Below are 11117 nucleotides of genomic sequence, written 5' to 3'. Positions count from 1 at the left end.
TTGTACATTGAAGATTTGTCACTCAGATTGGTTTAATAAAAAGCTGAATGGCCAATAGCTAGGCTGGATTTTGGGGGTAGAGAGGACACTGAGAAGAAGAAGGACAGAGTCACAAGAAAATGCTATGAGATGCAGAGGAAGCAGGACATGTAAGAGAAGAGGTAACAAGTCATGAGTCATGCAACAGCACATAAATTAATAGGAATGGGTTAATTTAAGTTATAAGAGCTTGTTAGAAGCAAGCCTAAGCTATCAGCAGAGCTTTTATAATCAAGAACAAGTCTCCATGTGGTTATTTGGGAGCTGGCTGAAGGGATAGAAAAATCCACCTACAAAGTCTTGCATGTCCTGTTTTGGGATTTGAGGGTAGGGTGAGTGGGATACAGGATGGATTTGTGCAGCTGGAATTTTTTTTTAATTCTTCCTCATACACTATATCCCAACTACAGTTTTCCCTCCCTCCACTCTTCCCAGTTTCCTCCCCACAACCTCCCCCACATCTCCTCCTCCTCCATTTCCCTTCAGGAAAGAGTAGGCCTCCCAGGGATATCAACTGAACATGGAATAACAAGTTACAACAAGACTTGGCACAAACCCTCATATCAAGCTGAACAAGGTAACCAAGTAGGAGGAAAAGGGTCCCAAGAGCAGGCAAGAATCAAAGACATCCCAACTCCCACTGTTAGGAATCCCACAAGAACACCAAGCTACACAACATAACATATATGCAGAGAACCTAGCAAAGACAAAAACAGGCTCTAATACTTTTACTTCAGTGTGTATGAGCCCTTATGAAACCTGCTTAGTTGATTCTGCAGGCTGTGTTCTCCTGGTGTCCTGGACCCCTTAGGTTCCCACTAGGCAGCTTGATTTTTAAAATTACAATTTTATTCAGTGTGTTGGGTGTGTGTGTGTGTGTTCATGCAACCACACACATGTGTATATCAGAGGACAGAATGTGGGAGTTTCCTCTCTCCTTCCATCATTTGGGTTCTGGTAATAGAACTTGGGTTTTTGGGCATGGTAGCAAGTGTCTTTAACTGCTGAGCCATCTTTCTGGCTGTGCAGCTGGTTTTGATGTTTGGGGTGGGGCTGTGGAAGGAATGGCTTATTTGAGATGAAGGACAACTTAATTCTTTATCTTTACCTTAAAGCATTCTCTTCCTTATCTTCTTCAATCAAGAGAACACCCAAACTCTGACCCCAAGTCTCCTACTCAAAGAGGAACCATATGAAATATGTATGAGATGTGAAATCTGTGGAAACTAGGCCACTGTTCTTATGGGTCAATGCCAAGGCCCTGAAACAGTCCAGGGCCAGAGTCTTTGCTGTAACATTTTACTGTTCAATGTTGCATAGAACTGGAGGAGGAGGTGGGAGTTTGGTCTTGTTCCCATCATTTTTAATATGGCTCCCCACACTTAACTTACCCTCCCTCTACTTCCTTCCACAGCCCCCCCCCATTTAAAATTAGAAAGGGAAGAGGGGAAGAGGAAAAAGGAAATGGAGCCTGGGACAGGCTTCAAGCTGAGAAGGCAGCTGTCTTCACAGAATGCTCTCAGCAGCTCCAAGACTTCCCAAAGCCCTTCTAAATACCCCTCCCAAATGTTGGCTGCTCCAGCAAATTTCACCTCCTTCCAGAGTGGTACGTGATCACAGGTTTTTGTTTTTCATTTTGATTGATCATTTTGTGCCGTGGATTTAATTTCCTCCACCCTCATCCCCATGTATGAAAGAGATCCTTTAATATAGTTCCGATATTTTTATAGTAGCCCCAAATCAGGGGAGTCGTAATCGAGGGAGCTAAAGCTAGAAAGGAAGACAAGTATTTTGCAGACACATGGTCCTTTTGATAGATCAATGCCCAATAGAAATAATGGCTATAGCTCTCAAGAGAGGTATCTAAGCTCCCTAATATTTAAGGGTGATGAGGATGGAGATGAGGGAGAGATGTACTGACAGGCTTAGAAATGCTCCATGTCCTGGCTACTTTTATTCAACTTGACACCAGCTAGAGTCATCAGAGAAGAGGGAGCCCAACTGAGAAAATACCTCCTTAAGATCTGGTGGCAGGCCCTGTGGGGCATTTTCTTATTCAGTGATTGATGGAGGAAGGCTCAGTCCATTGTGGGTGGTGTCATCCCTGGGCTGGTGGTCCTGGGTTCTATAAGAAAGCAGGTTGAGCAAGCCACTGGGAGCAAGCCAGTAAGCAAAACCCCTCTGTTGCTTGAGTTTTCCTGCCTGGCCCACAGTCAGGACAAATCTCTCTCACCTGCCAGTCCCACAGCCACTCAGACCCGACCAAGCAAACACAGAGACTTATATTGGTTACAAACTGTATGGCCGTGGCAGGCTTCTTGCTAACTTTTCTTACAGCTTAAATTAATCCATTTCCATTAATCTATACCTTGCCACATGGCTCGTGGCTTACCAGGATCTTCACATGTGGCTTGTCATGGTGGCGGCTGGCAGTGTCTCTCTGACTCAGCCTTCCACTTCCCAGCTTTATTCTCCTTGTCCCGCCTACACTTCCTGCCTAGCCAATGGCCAATCAGTGTTTTATTTATTGACTAATTAGCAACACATTTGCCATACAGAACATCCCACAGCACCCCTCCATGGCCTCTGCCTCAGTTCCTGCCTCTGAGTTCCCACCTTGTTTGAGTTCCTGTCCTGACTTCCTTCAGTGATAAACAGTGATAAGGAAATTTAGCCAAATAAGCCCTTTCTTCCCCAAGTTGCTTTGGTCATGGTGTTTCATCATAGCAACCATAACCTTAATTAAGACACTCTGGTGTTCAATCTCTTGACATCTGAAGGAAATTTAATTGAAGGCGCTTTCCTCTGGAAGCACAAGCACAGGGGAAGCCATTGTTATGGCAACCTCTGACCTTTGAGCCTGTCAAGTTTTACCGCTAAGATTTAAACATTGTGCAGCTTCCGCGAGCCATCATAAATTGTATTCAGAATGTTCTACAGCATTTCAGGAAGAAAAGAGGAATGCCACATGTAGACCGTGCAGAGTCCTGATGGGACCAAAGTGCTACTGAACAATGGAGGCAGTTACTCTCCTCTAAAACACAGGCATACCTGCTAGAGTTCTTCCTTACCTCCAACTCCACCAGGGACAACTGGTCAGGTTCAAATACAGAATGTTGAGAACTACATCATCCCCTACTATTGGGATTTTCATAAATTATATGTGATTCTTCAGAGCTAACAGGTAATTAAGGAGATGCCTGCTGGTAAGTGCTTATCTCTCTAGAATTCTAATGAAAATTTTTACTGCCAACAATATTTAAAATTCAAACATTCCACTAATTAAAATAAAAACAATGGGCAGGAGAAATAAATCATCAGGTTAAGAACACTGACTGTACTTACAGCGGACCTGTGTTTGAGTATGTGTTTGACTCCTAGCACTCACATGGTGGCTCATAATAACTCCAGTTCTAGGGAATCCAATACGTGTTGTGAGATATTTGTATGCCGTGTGATTGGAGGAGGGGAGACAAGCAGGACTTCCAGGCAGAGAGAGGAAGTAGGAGGAGGAATCTAGGCACATGAGAGAGACACCAGGAGACATGGAAGAAGCAGAGTGGGTGGTCTGTGACAGAATGTAGATTAATAGAAATGGGTTAATTTAAATTATAAGAACTAGTCAGGAACAAACCTAAGCTAAGGCTGGGCTTTCATAAGTAATAATAAGTCTCTGTGTCATTATTTGTGAGCTGGCAGCCTAAAGAAAAATCCGTCTAGATATGTGTGGGGGCACATATTTCCAAATAGGACCTGAGAAAGCTTTTAAAAGTTTTAAAAATGCACCTTGGGCTTGTACATCAGGACATCAGCTCCATGCCTGCTGGCTGCTGTTGCCATGGTGATCATAGACCCAAACCTTTGGAAATTGTAAGTCCCCAGTAAACTCTTTCTTCTGTAAGTTGCCTTGGTCATGGTGTCTTATTACATAGCAATAGAAAAGTAACTAAGACAGATATTAAGGAGTGTCTTAGTTAGGGTTTCTATTGCTGTGAAGAGACACCATAACCATGGCAACTCTTATAAAGGAAAACATTTAATTGGGCCTGGCTTACAGGTTCAGAGATTTAGTCATTTGGGAAGCATGGCAGAATGCAGGTAGACATGGTGCCAGGGAAGCAGCAGAGAGTTCCACATCTGGATCGGCAGGCAGCAGGAAGGAAGAGTGACACACTGGGCCTGACTTGAGCTTCTGCAACCTCAAAGCCCGCCCACTGTGACACACGTCCTTCAACAAGTAGGCCACACCTACTCTAACACAGCCACCCCTCCAGTAATGCCACTTCCTGTGAGTCTACAGGGCCGTTTCCATTCAAACCACCACAAGGAGCAAATTTAAATGAAACCACCAAATGCTAGTCTTTTCTCATTCCTTCCCCCAGCTCTCTTTTCTGACATGGTCAGGACTTTTTAAGGAAATAATTTGTTTCCAGGCAATTGCACGATTTCTCATTGCTCTTGCTCTGTTCTCGTGATTGACTTTCATGTGCTTGAGCTCTCTCACCTACCTATGACCAGGGACTTGACGGAAGAAAGGGGACACATGACACCAGTTTAGAGACCAGGACATCTGGGCACACATCTTAATTAAGGAATTCAGTAGGGACCACTGGCAAATCACCTTCCCATTAAATCTTAATTCTTATATCTGTGAACTGTAGTATTAGATTAGACAAACTATGTTGTTCACTTTAGCTGGACACACATTGTCTGAAATGACAAGAAAAAAAAAAAAAAAAGAACAGGAGAATGGGAGAGAACCCAAATATGTCATATCACACAGTCCGTGAGTTCTCCATCTGGTTTAACTAACCACGGATGGAAAATATTTGAATAAAAAGAATTGAATCTGTACTAAACACATTCTTTGTCATTATCCCTTAAACAATCTAGTATAATAGTGCTTTATAAACCATTAGCATAATAATAAGTATCTTAACTACCCTAGAGAAGATTTGAAGTACAAACCAGCAATACACATTATATGCACATGCTGTTGCATCGTTTTATGTCAGGGGCTGGAATCTGAGGATCTTGGCTACTGTTGGGATAGGGGTCCTGGAATGGTGCCCCGGCAGAGATGGTGCAGGGCTTGCAGAGCTGTCCATCAAATCCTGCTTGCCAGAATTATTTTAAGTGGGAGTGACATCATTCACTTCCTTGTCAGGGCATAGTCTTATTTCACATCAGATATGATCATTCCTTGAAAAGCCAAATTTGCATTAGTCATAATGTAAGAATCCTGAGGTCTCACTATGATCAGATCACAAGCCAAGTTCAAAGTGAAGCACTGTGTCTAACTTTTTCCAGCATAGATTTTTTTTTCTTCTTAGCTTTGAATTCTTGTATCTTGGATTATCTCCTTTTCAGTATCTTTTAAGTATTTTAAATAAACACGAACAAGCCTGCAATTACACACTGTAGGATGAGGTACCATTTAGTTAAGAGCATTTTTTTCTAGTCATTTAGTGCTGTGGTAAATATATACATATAGTCAGTGTTCCTACGCTGAGAAATCCATACTTAGCTCTTTCCTGGTGGGCATCTCATGAAATCAACTTTCCACATTAGCTGGGTTTCTGGCAATCAAACCCCAAATTGAAGTTTCCTTCACAAGCTATACTTCGTGTGGGTACCACCTACTAGATCCCTCCATCATAGCTCTTCTGTGAAGCTCAAGAGGGAGCTTGCCTTTGGCTCTCACAGGGAGACAGAACACAGCACACTTCTGTCAGTAGCCCTGGAGCCTGTCATCTTGGAATCCATGATGTTCCTCTTGAGAAAGCATGCTGATTAAAATGAGAATCAAAGGATGACTCGCCTTTCACCCCTTCCTAAAATCCCTAGCATGGGAATCTGAGCCAGGTCTGGAAAAGTTACTTTTGTTTGACAGCAGGTTATGGATGCTGTAACTCCAGGGTGTTTGCTGCTTAACATGGAGTTAACCACGATCATGTGTTGTGCTCTTGATGATAATATGATACAACTGTGGATCTAGTGGCCATCCTGCACTGTAGTTTAGTAGTACCTGTTTTGTAGTATGCAATAGGTAGGCTCTAGGGATACTAAGTTCATCATATACTCTGTGCTGGCTAGGTTTATGTCAATTTGACACAAGCTCGAGTCATTTTGGAAGAGGGAACCTCAGTTGAGAAAATGCACCTATTGGACTGGACTAGGGAAAGCTGTGGTATGTTTTCTTGACTTATGATTGACATGGGATGGCCCACCCACGGTGGGCAGTACCACCTCAGGCTTTTGGTCTTGAGTGCTATATAACAAAGCAGGCCAAGCAAGCCATGGGGAGCAAGTCAGTGAGCAACACTCTTCTGTGACTTCTGCTTCAGTTCCTGCCTCCAGGCACCTGTGCTGTTTGGGTTCCTACCCCAACTTCCTTCAGCAATGAGTATGACCTGAGAGACATACTTGTCCTCCTCAAGCTGTTTGTGGTAATGGTGTTTTATCACAGCAACAGAAACTCTAAGTCATCCCCCAAGAGCACACCCTCGGATCAAAAAACCAAAGTCATCCTGGAGCCTCTGATGCCTAATGTGAACCTGTGGACAGAGAAGACTTGGCCACCGGGACAATGCAGGAACCTAAGAGAGACAAAGCCCTTGCAAGAACTTGCCCTCTGCAAGGCAGTGAAAGCAGGTTGGAGACAACAAATTGTTCTGTGAAAGGCCACAGTCAATGTTCTAAGGTCTGTGACCCTGAGCTGGCTCCTTTAGGATGAAAGCAACTGTATTGATTGGGTCTGGAAATAGTCCAGTAAGGTTGTATTTTCAAACCAACCATGCTGTTGTTTAGCCCCCAGGCCATAATTCACTGGCCCTTGGAGAAGTATGTCAGTGGACATAGATAACAAGCATGGTGATCGAGAAGGTCAAGGGACTGTTATTGGGAGACGAGGAGGGCTCTGGCAGATCGGAGGCCTGGATATTAAAGAAGTGAGGAAGAAGTGAAGGCCCGAGCTGCCCATATGAAGTCAAAGAACAGATGGTCTTAATCCAGTGGTTCTCAACCTTTCTAGTGCTGCAGCCCTTGAATACACTTCCTCATGATGTGCTGACCCCCAACCGTAAAACTATTTTCATTGCTACTTCATAACTCTAATTTTGCTACTGTTATGAATCATAATGGAAATATCTGTGATTTCTGAGGGTCTCAGGCAAACCCTGTGAAAGGGTCATTTGACACCCCCTCCCGAAAGGGTTGTGACCCACAGGTTGAGAACCACTGTCTCAATAACTCTTTGCTAAAATTGTAAAGGAAAAGCTACCCCTGGCAGAGGTATTGGTGACTTCCCCTCTTGGTGCGGAATTCCCAGAGGTCATCAGAAGCCTTCTCTAAACCAGCAGGATCCAGCTGGGCCTGGCTCTTCTTGCCTGCTGTGCCAATCAGTGTCATAACCTCTTTCTAATACTCTCTACTGGCCTCTAGAGATAAGGGCATTATGGGGTTTTTCATGCTATGTGCTTGGGGGCGGGAGAAAGGAACAGGGCCTACAAGTAGCACCAGGGAAGCTTCTCCATAAGTGCACGAGTTTGTTTCACTCCCAGGGATGTGTGGGAAATGGCATGCATTCGTTCGAATGTGATTCCCAGGCATCCCCATTCTCCTATCTCCTTTTTGTTTCCAGATTGTTATGTGGCGTTTTTTTTGTTGTTGTTGTTGTTTTTGCACAAATAGTGTTTTCTATGAACTTAAAAAAAATCTCATCATGCCCTTATCTCTAGAGAAATATTCAACCTGTTTCTCTCAGGTTCTTACAATTGCTGACTCCCTCCACGTATTCAAAATACATCCTCCTCTTAGGGTTCCAGGCGAACCTGGGAACTCTAGGGTTGATAATACCCAGAGACTCTGCAAGATTAACCTCAAGCAGGCACAGTGGAGGTGAGTGAGGTCTTTGTTTGATTCGATCCTCTTTCTAACGTGAAGGATTCTACAACCTTGGAAAGGGAAGATGAGGATACAACTATACCAACAGCTGTGGGGTGTGTCGGGGAGAAGCTGATGGGTCTTGGAGAAGATCCATGGGCAAGCAAGGCTCCAAGTCAAGGTGGGAGCGAGGGCCTTTCTAGTGAATGTGTTTGTACTTTTATAGATTGAAAGAGTTGAAAAGCTTATGAGTCAGTATGAAGATTGAGATAATATCTAAAAATTAATTGGCATGTAGTTTGTACAGTATTACTAGAAGGTGGAACTGAATCATAGCTTCTCAGGATAGAAAAAAGTTATAATAGTATGAAGGCTGAACATTCAGCAGTAACCCAAGTCCACCCATGGGTGGGTGAAGGTATGTGAGAGTAAGCCTGTGGGCCACTCTGCCATTGGAAGTATGAAGAGGGTATGAGAATTCTCCTGCTAGTACAAAATAGAGAAACATAGCTGAATAAAGCCACCAACTAAAATAATCCTTCCATGCTGGGAACAATGCTATACACCAGAAATGTCAGCTACTTAGGAGAGTGAGGCAGGAGGGTCCCTTGAGTCCAGGAGTTCCAGGTCAGCCCAGGTGGCCTAAAGAAACCTTGTCACCCCAGTCAATAGGAAGGACTTTAAGGAACTCTTCAGAAGATGGCAATTTTCAGCATATGGGGTTTGTGAAGAACTCTTGAGAACTTCCCAGCCAAATGATGAACCCAAAATCCCTAAAACTTGTTAATGCTATAATTGTATTATTCCTTAAAAATAGTTAGCTCTATTATCATAAGAAGCTGTAATGGTGACCCGACTCTAAGGTGAATTCTATTTCCAAGAAAATCCCAACTCTTCAACTAGAGCTGGAAGCCGTGGACAAAGAGAGAAGGGGTGTATGTTCCCTGAGGGAACACCTCAACATGAGTGTGGTCAAGGAGTACAGGCCTCTGGAAGTCCATAGAACGTGTGTGTGTGTGTGTGTGTGTGTGTGTGTGTGTGTGTGTGTGTGTGTGTGTGATGGGCCATTTCCATAAAATGTAGCTTGCCCTCACATTGAATTTACCGTGTGGTCTCTAAAAGCAGGGCATTTCCTGAGAGGTACTCACAGCTGGTGAGCCAAGACAAAGCCTCCCCAAATGCCAAGGAGACTCAGGCATTTGTCAATTATAAAAGTATAATTGGAATACACAAGAATAAAGTTAGGTTCAGTGGTAATGGCTGGGATAAATTTATCAGTTTTAACAAAGCTCCACAGTATATGCCAACAGTCTCTTTTAATATGAATTACATCTTTATTGTACTATTTGTTGAATCCAGTATGGTTGTTAAGGAGCCATTTAGTCAAAGAATATATAAAATACATAAAAATACTTATGGCAAATTCCAAATGTGGAGATGGAGATGTGTAAAAAGTTTGAAAAGAGGGAAAGGTTTCTTACATGTGATGATAATAAAATAACTCAAGATCAAATGAATAATAAATTCCAGGTGTTTCCAACAAGGCTTGCCCAGATTGTGTCACGTGACTCCATCATTGTGTCCCATAACTCCACTGCAGCCTTGGTTCTGCACACACAGTATGCATACTCTAAACTGTGTGGGCCATCACACCACATGGCAAATAACACTCACACTACAGAGATTTTACTATACCATACTTAAAAGCATGCTGCTTGCTCTTCGAGAGATATAGTGGATTAATTATGGAAAGCAGACCTGTAATGTCACCATGTATCAGCATGCAAGTACCTAGTTAGTATATCTTTGGCTTATATTACGTTTGAATACTTGAATACAGAGAAACCTTGTCTGGAAAAAAAAGAAAAGGAAAGAAAAATGTTGGAGATGTTCTACTATACTTCCTGCAATGGCAGACATTCACCTATGATTTAATTCTTTATCTAAGAACTTTCATAATTTGTAAAAACACATGTGCAACACCAAGGAGTTATTTTAAAATAAATTTATCTATGATTCATTATCACTAAATGCTTGATATGTGTTCTTCCTTTGTATACCTGGGGTTGGATAAAATTTTATTTATTAAAAACAGCATTGTGAACAGAAAAAGTTTGAGAAGCTTTGATGGAAAGAACTGGGGTCACTGCTGGTCCATACACTTGCTAGCTTGTTTTATTTGCATTAAAATATCTCTGAGATAAACACATAGTCTAAGATGATTTGTAGAATTAATCATATGTTTGGCTATAAGGTCTAGTTAGTTCATATTATCTTTTTTTTTTTTTTTTTTTTTGGTTTTTCGAGACAGGGTTTCTCTGTGTAGCTTTGTGCCTTTCCTGGAACTCACTTGGTAGCCCAGGCTGGCCTCGAACTCACAGAGATCCGCCTGGCTCTGCCTCCCGAGTGCTGGGATTAAAGGCGTGCGCCACCACCGCCCAGCTCATATTATCTTTTACATCTCGTTTCCTTTGTGTCTGGCTGGCGACTCCTGACTCAGCCTTCCTTTCCCCAGAATTCTCTTCTCTGCTTGTCCTGCCTATACTTCCTGCCTGCCTACTGGCCAATCAGCATTTTATTTATCAATCAGAGCAACACATTCATAGCATCCCCAGCACCCTCGTCACGAAATGTAGATGTAAGATAGCCAACTTGGTCTCATCATGAGTTCAAGGCTTTCCAGGGCTATAGAATGAGACCCTGACTCTCAAGTAAATAAGTGAGCTAGTAAGTAAACAAGCAAACAGCAGACTTTAGTACAGAGCTGCCAATCAGGAGTTTAGGATGCCCAATGGGGCATTTATTACGAGTCTCCTAGACATTCTTTGCTCTAGAAAATTCCAGTTCTGTGGCTGGCAGCTGTTCTTGGGGCCTTTTACTGAGGCAATTAAATATGTCCCTTCCCACCTGTGGCTCCTCCCCTTCTTTTGTCTTTCTTTCCTGTTGCTTTACTTTATTGCTATGGAGGTGGTTTTTGCTTCTGTTCCTGGAACTTCAGTATCTAACTTATGTTGTCAGCCAGATATTTTTCTAAGCAAAGCTACAATTGTTGTTTGTAATCCAGGAGACATGGTTTATAAAATCATGGTTTGTAAAGTCATGGCAGGCACAAAACAGGAATCTTTGTTTCCTGCTAATCTCTGGGAACAATATTTTGTCAACTGAAGAACACATAGCTTTCTTTTATTATGTTA

This window comes from Peromyscus eremicus, chromosome 17 (genome assembly GCF_949786415.1).
Source record: "Peromyscus eremicus chromosome 17, PerEre_H2_v1, whole genome shotgun sequence".
NCBI lineage: Eukaryota > Metazoa > Chordata > Mammalia > Rodentia > Cricetidae > Peromyscus > Peromyscus eremicus.
The sequence above is the reverse complement of the archived record's forward strand: the minus strand, read 5'-3'. Positions refer to the sequence as shown.